We start from the raw sequence: 9,364 nt of genomic DNA on the forward strand, positions 1-9,364 counted from the left end.
TGAGAAAGTAGGTGGCTTTTAAGATTCTTATCACTCCTGCACCTCAGTTGTCAGACTAGACAGCTCGTGATAGCCAATGGGTAAGAATAAACAGTGGTAACGTGGCATCTTGCCAATATCGAGTGCCTGGGAATATTTATTATTAATCATACTAATGGACCACGGTGAGAGGGAAGAGTTTCTCTCTGGCTTTTCCTCTTATTAATAAGGCTGGAAGCTTTTTGAGAGCTTCTCCCAGCCAACCAATATCAATTCAATTTGAGCCAGTGCCCTCTTGGAATATGAAATTAGCCTTGCAGAGAGGGTCTCCCAGTGTCCGAGTGGCATCTCTAGCTCCTAGCCCTGTCCTCAGCAGCCAGTGACCAGCGACCACCCATTTGTGGCCAGACTGCCTCTGGGGCCTAGAGAGAAAACAGCCTGCTGGAAACAGTATGGCCCTTCCATGGAGAGCCCGCAGCTCAAACTCAATACACCTAGAAAGGAACTATCTATCTGTCCTCCCTATAGGCCTCCAGCAGTGACTAGGTGCCTGCTAGGTGCCCAGTTCTACATGAGGCTCTGCATGGAGAGCTCACCCTCTTCCTCCCCAGGATCTCTCCTTCCCCACGGCTCTGTATCTGTTGGTGGTTTTGTTGTTAATGCCGCCCTTTGTGTGCATGATGTTGTCATCTTTAACTTCTCTCCCTGACCCCTACCATCTGGTCACGAAGCCCTGCCTTTGTCTGTCTGTCCGTCCTTCACAGCTTCTCCCCCTCCCATCTCCACTGCCAGTGCCCTAGGTCAGCCCTCACTGACTCTCCCTGGTCACCCATGCTCCAGGCTGCCCCATCCAGGCCATCCTCCACGTGGGCCCCACAGTGATCTTCAGAAATGCAGCCTTCACCTGTGCTCAGAGACGTCAGGTGACCCCCATCCACCCAACACACACACTTAACCTTTGCAGGCTTCTCATTCTCCCACAGCTCCTGAGCACAGCCCTTCCCCTCGAGCCAGGCTCCTGTCACCGCATGCACACAGCACGGTGTGCTCACTCTGGGTTCTGCACGAAGCCCTCCCTTGATCTCTCCTGCCCTCCTTGTGCTCTCTGCCTCCCCAAGCTCCTGTGGTGCCCAGGTCTGCAGTGCTCATCTGGCCTCTGTCCCACATCCTGCTTTGTCTTGTCAACTGCTGCTTTTTTTTTCTTTTCCTCCATTCCAGGCTGGGCTGTAGTTGCTCCCAGAAAGGGATCCCACTTTGTGTTCCATGCAGAAGGAGCACAGCACATTTCCAGGCATATCTTTGGAGCTCAGAACAGATTGCTCAGCTAAAGAGCGGGATCCACTATTCTTATGTCCAGCCCTGCAGGCCTATCAATTTGTATTGTGTCTAGATTGTCTAAAGGCCCAAGTTCCCCCTTACATGCTTCATGTTCTCCCATTAGGAGACAAAACTAATGGAACAGAGCCTCCTATTCTTCTCATTACTTCTCCCCCCCCCATTCACAACTCTGTGTGTGTGTGTGAAAACACTTAGGGAAACACTCTGTTGTGCACAAAGAGACATTTACAAGGACATTTACTGCAATACTGTAATAATTAAGGGAAACTAAATGGCCATCACTAGGGGACTGATTACATGCTTGGTATATTAGTACAACAGGATATTATTCAACCTTTTAAAAGCATGAACTACCATGAAAGGAGGTTTTTATAAAAATCTTCTATGAAATCACAGAACAATATGAATAGTATGATACCTTTTATGAATTAAAACATCTATGTGTTTATAAATATGTTTGTAAGTCCCTAGAAAAGGGGAAAATTTGTACAGCGAACTAATACCAGTTGTTGCCTCTGGAGAGAGGACTGGGATTAGAGAGGAGAGTAAAGGGAGAATTTTTACTTCTTAATGTATATATTTCTATATTATTTGATTTTTTTCAATGAGCCTGAATTGCTTTGTAATTATTTAAAATGATTTTTTTAAAAAAAAGATGAATAGGAGGAAGAAGAAAAGGAAAAGAATATCTGGGAGAGAATGTAGGTAGGTTGAGCAACAGAGTCAGGGTTCAAAAAGTTTATAACAAGCCTCAGTGATGGGAAGCTTAAAAGGAGAACAGATGTAAAGATTGTGCTTGGGTCCAAATGTCAACTTCCTGAGGAAAAGACGGAAAAGATGAGACTTAGCAGCGGTATGGTTAAAAAGACCTCTGAGGTTTTCTTGTTAATAAACTACATAAATGTTGGCAGTGAGCTGTGGCTGCCAGGAGAGTTAATTCAAACTCAGAAGGCTAATTAATGTCTAGGAGGAAGGGGACAGTCCTGCCTTTTGCTTCCCTGGTCAGACCCCATTTGAAGGACTATATCCATATCCTGCTGTGCCTCCCTCTTTAAGGGGGAGACACACACACTGGGGAATGTGTATCTATAGGAGTGTGAGCTAGCTGGGGAAGGAGCTGGAACTCAGAACACATGAAGAATAGTTGAAGGATCTGAGGTTGTCAGACCTTAGGAAAATTCAGGGGCTTGTTCTCCGGGTCTTTGGACTGCTAAATGATCACCTTAAGAAAGAGGGAACAGATAGGCTCTATATGTCCCCAAAGGGCAGAGCTGGGAGAAAGCTATAATAGGATGTAAGGAGGAAGGTTCTTATAGGCATATATGTCTAAAACTGGAGAGATTCACTCAATGAGTACTGAAGTCATAATTGGAGGTGTATGAGCAAAGGATAGATGATCCCATACTCTGTGGGGTTGAGGATGAGATTCCCAAACTCTGAGAGTCTATGAAACCAGTATGTTAAAAACACTCAAGTGAAAACAGGGCTACTTTGAAATCATTATCTCATTCACTCCTAAGAAAAACTTAGGTAGACAGAGTAGGTATTAATCCTTATTTGACAGATAAGGTAACTGAGGTTCAAAGAAGTTATGTTACTTGGCCATAATCACACTACAAGTAAGAACTTGAAATTAAGCCATTTGACTTTATTATTCACCCATCTATTCATTTTATTCATTCAGAAAATGTGTGTGTGTGTGTATGTGTGTGTGCTTACTATACACAAGGCACTGTACTAGGCCCCAGGTTTATAGACATGAAAAGATGGAAGTCCCTACTCTCACAGAGCTCATTGTCTGATGGGAGAGACAGACAAGAAACATATCATGGAAATCATGTGTTCTTTCTACTACTCCCCACATCCTAGGTTTGAGGGAAGGGGATCAAAGGATTCATCTCAACAGGGCCAATTGAAATCATTGACCTGGCATAGAAAGCACTCATGTTCTGAAAAAGAAGCTCATAGGCGAATGGAGAAGGAACAGAAGGGAGGACGACCCAGGGGTTTGAGCAGTCTCTTCTCCCCATTACTGAGGCCTCCTTAAGAGTGCTGCTCAATACCTTCTGCTGGTGACTAGAGATGTATATGTTTCATGTATTTATATATATGTGTGTGTGTGTGTGTGTGTGTGTGTTGTGTGTATAGACATTGACTTTATTATTCATCCATCCATTCATTTCATTCATTCAGAAAATGTGAGCACACATATACAGCATATAAAAATGTACGTATATGCAGCAAGACAGCAGCATGATTTTTTCTATGTGTATGGGAGAGAAAGGAAGTGCCACTTGGAATGCAGCATGAGATAGTATAAACAGCACTGAGTCTGGAACCAGAAGACCTGGTTTTAGTCTCAGTTTTGCCATTTATTAGTTCGATAAATTTAGGCACATCAATTGAATAACCCCAAGCCTCAGTTTCCTTATCTGTAAAAATGGAGGTAGTAATAATTGATACTTCCCAAGATTGTTGTCAGAAAGATATATAAAGCCGAACATGAGAAGTGTTTTTGCAAACCATAAGGTGCTTGCATGTGGGAAAAGGATGGTCATAGTTATGTGTGTGTGTATATATATATATATAAAATATATATACATATATATATATAATTGAAGTATAGTCAGTTTACAATGTGTCAGTCATGCATGAACATACATATATTTGTTTTCATTTTTTTCACAATAAGTTACTACAAGATATTGAATATAGTTCCCTGTGCTATACAGTATAAACTTGTTTTTCTGTTATATATTATATATATGTATATATGTATGTGTATGTGTATATATATATATATATATGTATGTATGTATACATATATAGTAGTTAGTGTCTGCAAATCTTGAACTCCCAAATTATCCCTTCCCCCGCACGTGGTAATCATAAATTTGTTTTCTATGTCTGTGAGTCTGTTTCTGTTTTGTAAATAACTTCATTTGTGTCTTTTTTTTAGATTCCACATATAAGTGATATCATATGGTATTTTTCTTTCCCTTTCTGGCTTACTTCACTTAGAATGACAATCTTCAGGTCTATCCATGTTGCTACAAATGGTATTTTTAAATTATTTTTATGGCTGAGTAGTATTCCATTGTATAAATATACCACAGCTTCTAACTATATTTTGAGGCCTTCTTCCCTTTCTTCCCACCGCCATCCCCCTCCCCTGGCGCTTTGCTTATGTTCAACCCAGCCATGTGTGTACATGCAGATGAGAGCCCACATGTAAATATCTCTCAGTGGGGAAAATGCAGGGTCCTCCACTGGGTTGGATGTGCCTCTCAGGACCAGCCACATCATGTGTTCCCAGACCTCCCCAGTGGCTCCAGAAGAAGTGTGCTGGTGGGTGTAATGCCTCAAGGGAAAGAGAGCAGCTGTTCTCCACTTCCCCTCAAGTACATACCACTCTCCAACCCCTTCAGCCTCCCCTTCTCCAATGCTTTGGGATTCGGGGCCCGAGAAGTCTGGCTCTACTTTCCTCAGATCAACAAAGTTTCAAATATGCTACCAGATGACTGGGTCCCAAGACATTCAGACAATTATTCTGAGTGTCAGAATGTTTGGGAGAAGATAGAGAGCCCTGTGTCTTAGAGCTGGCCTGGTCCTTCACCACTGCCTAATCCCTCCCCTCTCATATTCTTGTGAAAGGATGAAGACAGAAATCAGAATCCTGAAATATCAGACTTCTAACATCATTTTGGCTACATGTCCCTATTTTATATGTGAGGAAATGAAGGCCAAGAGAAGCAAATGAACTTGCTCAGGGAAAAACCTACCTCTCCTGACTCCCAGGCTTCTGGGTCTCTAGAATCAAGGGCAATAGGTATCAAACAAGTTAGTTAAAAAAAAAAGGAGGAATGGTCCTATAGCTCTGTTGCTTTGGGGACATCTGGAAATAAGACCTTAGTGGTTCTTAGGGTGGAGAATGAAGTACAGAAGCTAACTGGTGAGTCTCTCTTCTGAAAGCAAGCCTAAACAAAGTACCTACCATGGCTCAGGGCAGTATCTGAGACCCAGGGAAAATGTGGGCTTCTCTTGTCCACTCGCTGATCTGGAAATTGGGTAGGTCTTATTCCTCCTATGACATGATTCCCAGATCTCCAGCCAAAGCTCCTGAAGTCAAGGATTGTGGCTTTTATTCTCTCCTCACCTCACAGAAACTTGCCCAGCTCCAAGCCTCCTGATTGATGATGTTTGCCATAGAGATGAGATCATTCTGGGTTCCTGGGCAAAGGCCTCTGTCTGGATCTACCCACTGGCTGACTGTGTCCTTAAGCTGGAAGTCCACCAACCCTTTGGTGCTCCACATTCTGAGTGTCCCCATCTTCGAGGGAGCTGAATCAGCACAGTATACCCCAGGGTTCATCGGGTTGCCTGCTGATCTGGGGGGGAGGGTATGCTGCTTCTCATCCCTAAGGCTCTAACTTCATAGACTACATGGGTAATGGAGTTAAAGGTAATGAAACTCCATCATTTCCTAGCATTTATGCATATATCATCTCATTTACTCCCACAAGGTATTCTGCTCCTACTTCAGCTTTCCCACTTTCTAGGCAAGGCTGGACTTGGGCTCCTTCCAGATACATTTTCCCACTTTAGGGCTTTCCAGATGCTGTTCCTTCTGCCTGATACACTGTTCCTGGAACACTCTTCCTCTATTTACATAGCTGACTCCTTCCCTTCCTTTAGGTCTCAGCTTAAATATAATTCTTTTCCTTGCCCATTCTTTCTAAAATACGAAGCCCCCCACCCCCACCCCCATCCCCAACAAAAACCCTTTTATTCTCAATCTCAGAGGTTTGTTTCTTTCTCAGCACTTACTATAGTTTGTAATAATGTATTTTATCTATGTATTTACTTGTTTAACATACACCTCCCTGCAGTAGGCAGAATAACAAAATAATGACCCCCTCAAAGATGTTCACATTCTAATCACTAGAACCTATGAATATATTTCATGAGAAAGAGGAATAAATGTTGCAGATAGAATTAAGGTTGCTACTCTGCTGATATTGAGATGGGGAGATTACCTTGACTATTCAACTGAGCCTAGTGTCATCACAAGGGTACTTATAAGTGGAAGAGTGGAAGAGGAAGGCATGAGAGGAGGTCAGAGTGATGTGATGAGGATTCAACCTGCCATTACTGGCTTTGAAGATGGAGGAAGGGATCACAAGCCAAGGAATGAAGGCAGTCTCAAAAACTGGAAAAGGCAAAGAAATGGATTCTGCCCTAGAGCCTCCAGAAGGAATGTAGTCCTGCTGAGCCATTTTAGACTTCTGACCTCCAGCCTGTAAGACAATAAATTAATGTTGCTTTAAGCCACTAATCTTGTACTAATTTGTTATAGTAGCCTTAGAAAACTATTATACTCCCCATTAGAGTATAATTTTGATGACGGCAGGAACTATGCTCTGCTTATCATCATAACCCCAGCGTGCAGTAAAGTGTCTGGAACATAGTAGGATCTCAGTTAATATTGGTTGGTTTAGATTAATGAATGGAGCCTGGGCATGCCTTATACACCTTCCCTCCAAGTGGGGTGGCCTTCCACCCAAGGAGCTGAGTCCAAAGGAGGCCAATACATCCCCAGCCAGTACTTGGTAGGAGAAAGAAACTAGAAGCCTGGGAACATTTATATTTTTTATTTCTCAGAAAAGGAGGCCTGTGGACTCTATATCAGCCACCTGTCTGTCCACACAGGAATGTACAGCTGTTCTGTTTTACACTTTCATATATACAAATGCTGATTTTCATACAAGAACCTTTTCTGGAGCAACTGCTATGTGCCATGTGCATTGTTAAGAACTTGCTCATATATTATTTGTACATGGTGGTGGTGATGTTCTGTTTTCCCACATGTTGATCTTATTATCTCTTTTACTCCTGGTTTTGACAAGGTAAAGATTCCCAGCCCTACTATGAAAGAGCTTAGAGAAGGTATGAGCCCTGCCCAAAACCACACAGCCAGTTAGTATAAGAGCTGAAATTAGAATCCAGCTTACCAGACACCAAACCTAGTAATAATTTTATTTTTTAACTACCACCTACCTCCACTATTCCCTTGTATACAATATTCCATACACTGGACCTATATTATTTTCTCCCTTAGACCACATCCTAAACATTCTATCATCTCCCTCCTGAAGTGATACACCCTACCTTTTAGCAACCCCTTTTTCTTCATTTTCCTTCTAGTGAAAGAAAACAGTAAGTTGAGTAGAAAGGTCTTAGGATATGGCATCCTGGCCTAGGTTTGAGTGCTCACTTGGGGACACATTAACAGTGTGATCTTTGGCACTCTCTCCCAGTCCACAGCCAGGCCCTACCTTTCATTTCCAGACTCATCTCTCCCTTTCAAATGCAGCTGAATTTCTCTAGTCAAGCTAGTGTCTCCTTTGTCCATGTCCACTCCAATCCCCTACCACACACACACACACACACACATGTCCAACAAAAATAACTACAGTCAATATTTATTGAATGTTTATTATGTATCAGACATTTTGCTCAGTACTAGATATGCATTATTATCTTATTTAATCCTCATAACAACCTCATATCATAGGTATTATTATCTTTGTGCTGTAGATGTGGAAGCTGAAGCTGAGAGAGATTAAGTAACTTGTTTAAGGTCACTGGTGCTGGAAGATGACAGAATATGAGCCCAGATGCACTGACACAAGACCTATGCTTTTAACTATTACACTCACTGTGTTTTTCTATATTCACACACACACACACACACACACACACACATCCTGCACATTCACACCTTAGAGACTTTCTTCTAGCTACTCTTTCCTTCTGGAAAGATGGGGTAAGGGCTAGGGAGTAAAGAAAGTGGTGCACCAGACAGAAGGAACAGGATCTATAAAGTCAAGGAAGCAAGAGAAATCACAGAAATTTAGAGATCTGCCAGCAGATTGATGAGGCTGGAACATTAGGCCATGTGGCAAAGAGGTTCCACCTCACAGATGCCTCTAACTCAACAGTTCCCAAAGTTGGATCCCTTCTGATCTTCCCTCTCAAACATGTCCTCCTCCAGAAACCTAAGATTCATTTTTAACATCTCCTTCTTTCTCACCCCTACCACTTTAGTCCATTGCCAAGTCCTGTCAATGGGCCTCATAAATAGCTACCAAATCTACCCACTTTTTCCCATTTCCACTGTTACTACCCTGGTCCCAGCTGAGTCAAATGGACAACTGCAGCAGGTTCTAAACTGATCTCCCCACATCCTTTCTGGCTGTCCTCCAATCTATTCCCCACTAAACAGCCAGAGGAATCTTTTCAACATCTAAAACTGATCCTGTCACTCTCCAGTTTAAAAGGCGTCAGTGGCTACTCCGCTTAGCTCTTATGATGGAGAACACAATCTTTGTCATGGGCCTTAAAAGCCCTTTATGGTCTGGTTCCTGCCTACCTCTCCAACCTCTCAAACAACTCTCTGTTGCTATATGTATCCCAGTCACACTGGCGTTCTTTCTGTTCCTAAAATGGATCATGCTTCCTCCAATCCAACCTCTACAAAGGTCTTTGCATACTATTTATTCTGCAGGGGGCACATACTTCTCCACTCCTACAATTTACCTAGTTAACCCCAACACGTTACTTCTTTTAAGTCAAATACCACTTCTTGTGGAACTTTCTAAAACTTAGTCAGGCCCCCTGCCATTATGTCCTCAGAGAACTAACCACCCTTCTTCCAGAAAACTTACCACAGCTTGTAAGTATACATTTATTTGAGTCTTTAGTTGATTAATGTTTGTCTCCCCAAGTAGACTGTAAGTTCTGTGAGGGCAGGAGCAGTGCATATTTTTTATCACTATTGAATGCCAGTGCCTAGCACAGTATTTAGCATATAATATAGTTGGTATTCAATAAGTACAAATAAATGAGAGGTGGTAAGTTCCCAAATGGAGTTGCACGTCACACAATGAGTCTTTAATATTATCCTCAGGGCAATGAAGAACTGCTAATAATTTTAAAGCAGAGGAATGACTTGATCAGGATTTGCTTTTATAAAGAATAATGTTGC

The sequence above is a fragment of the Camelus bactrianus genome, chromosome X (assembly GCF_048773025.1).
Source record: "Camelus bactrianus isolate YW-2024 breed Bactrian camel chromosome X, ASM4877302v1, whole genome shotgun sequence".
Classification (NCBI taxonomy): Eukaryota; Metazoa; Chordata; class Mammalia; order Artiodactyla; family Camelidae; genus Camelus; species Camelus bactrianus.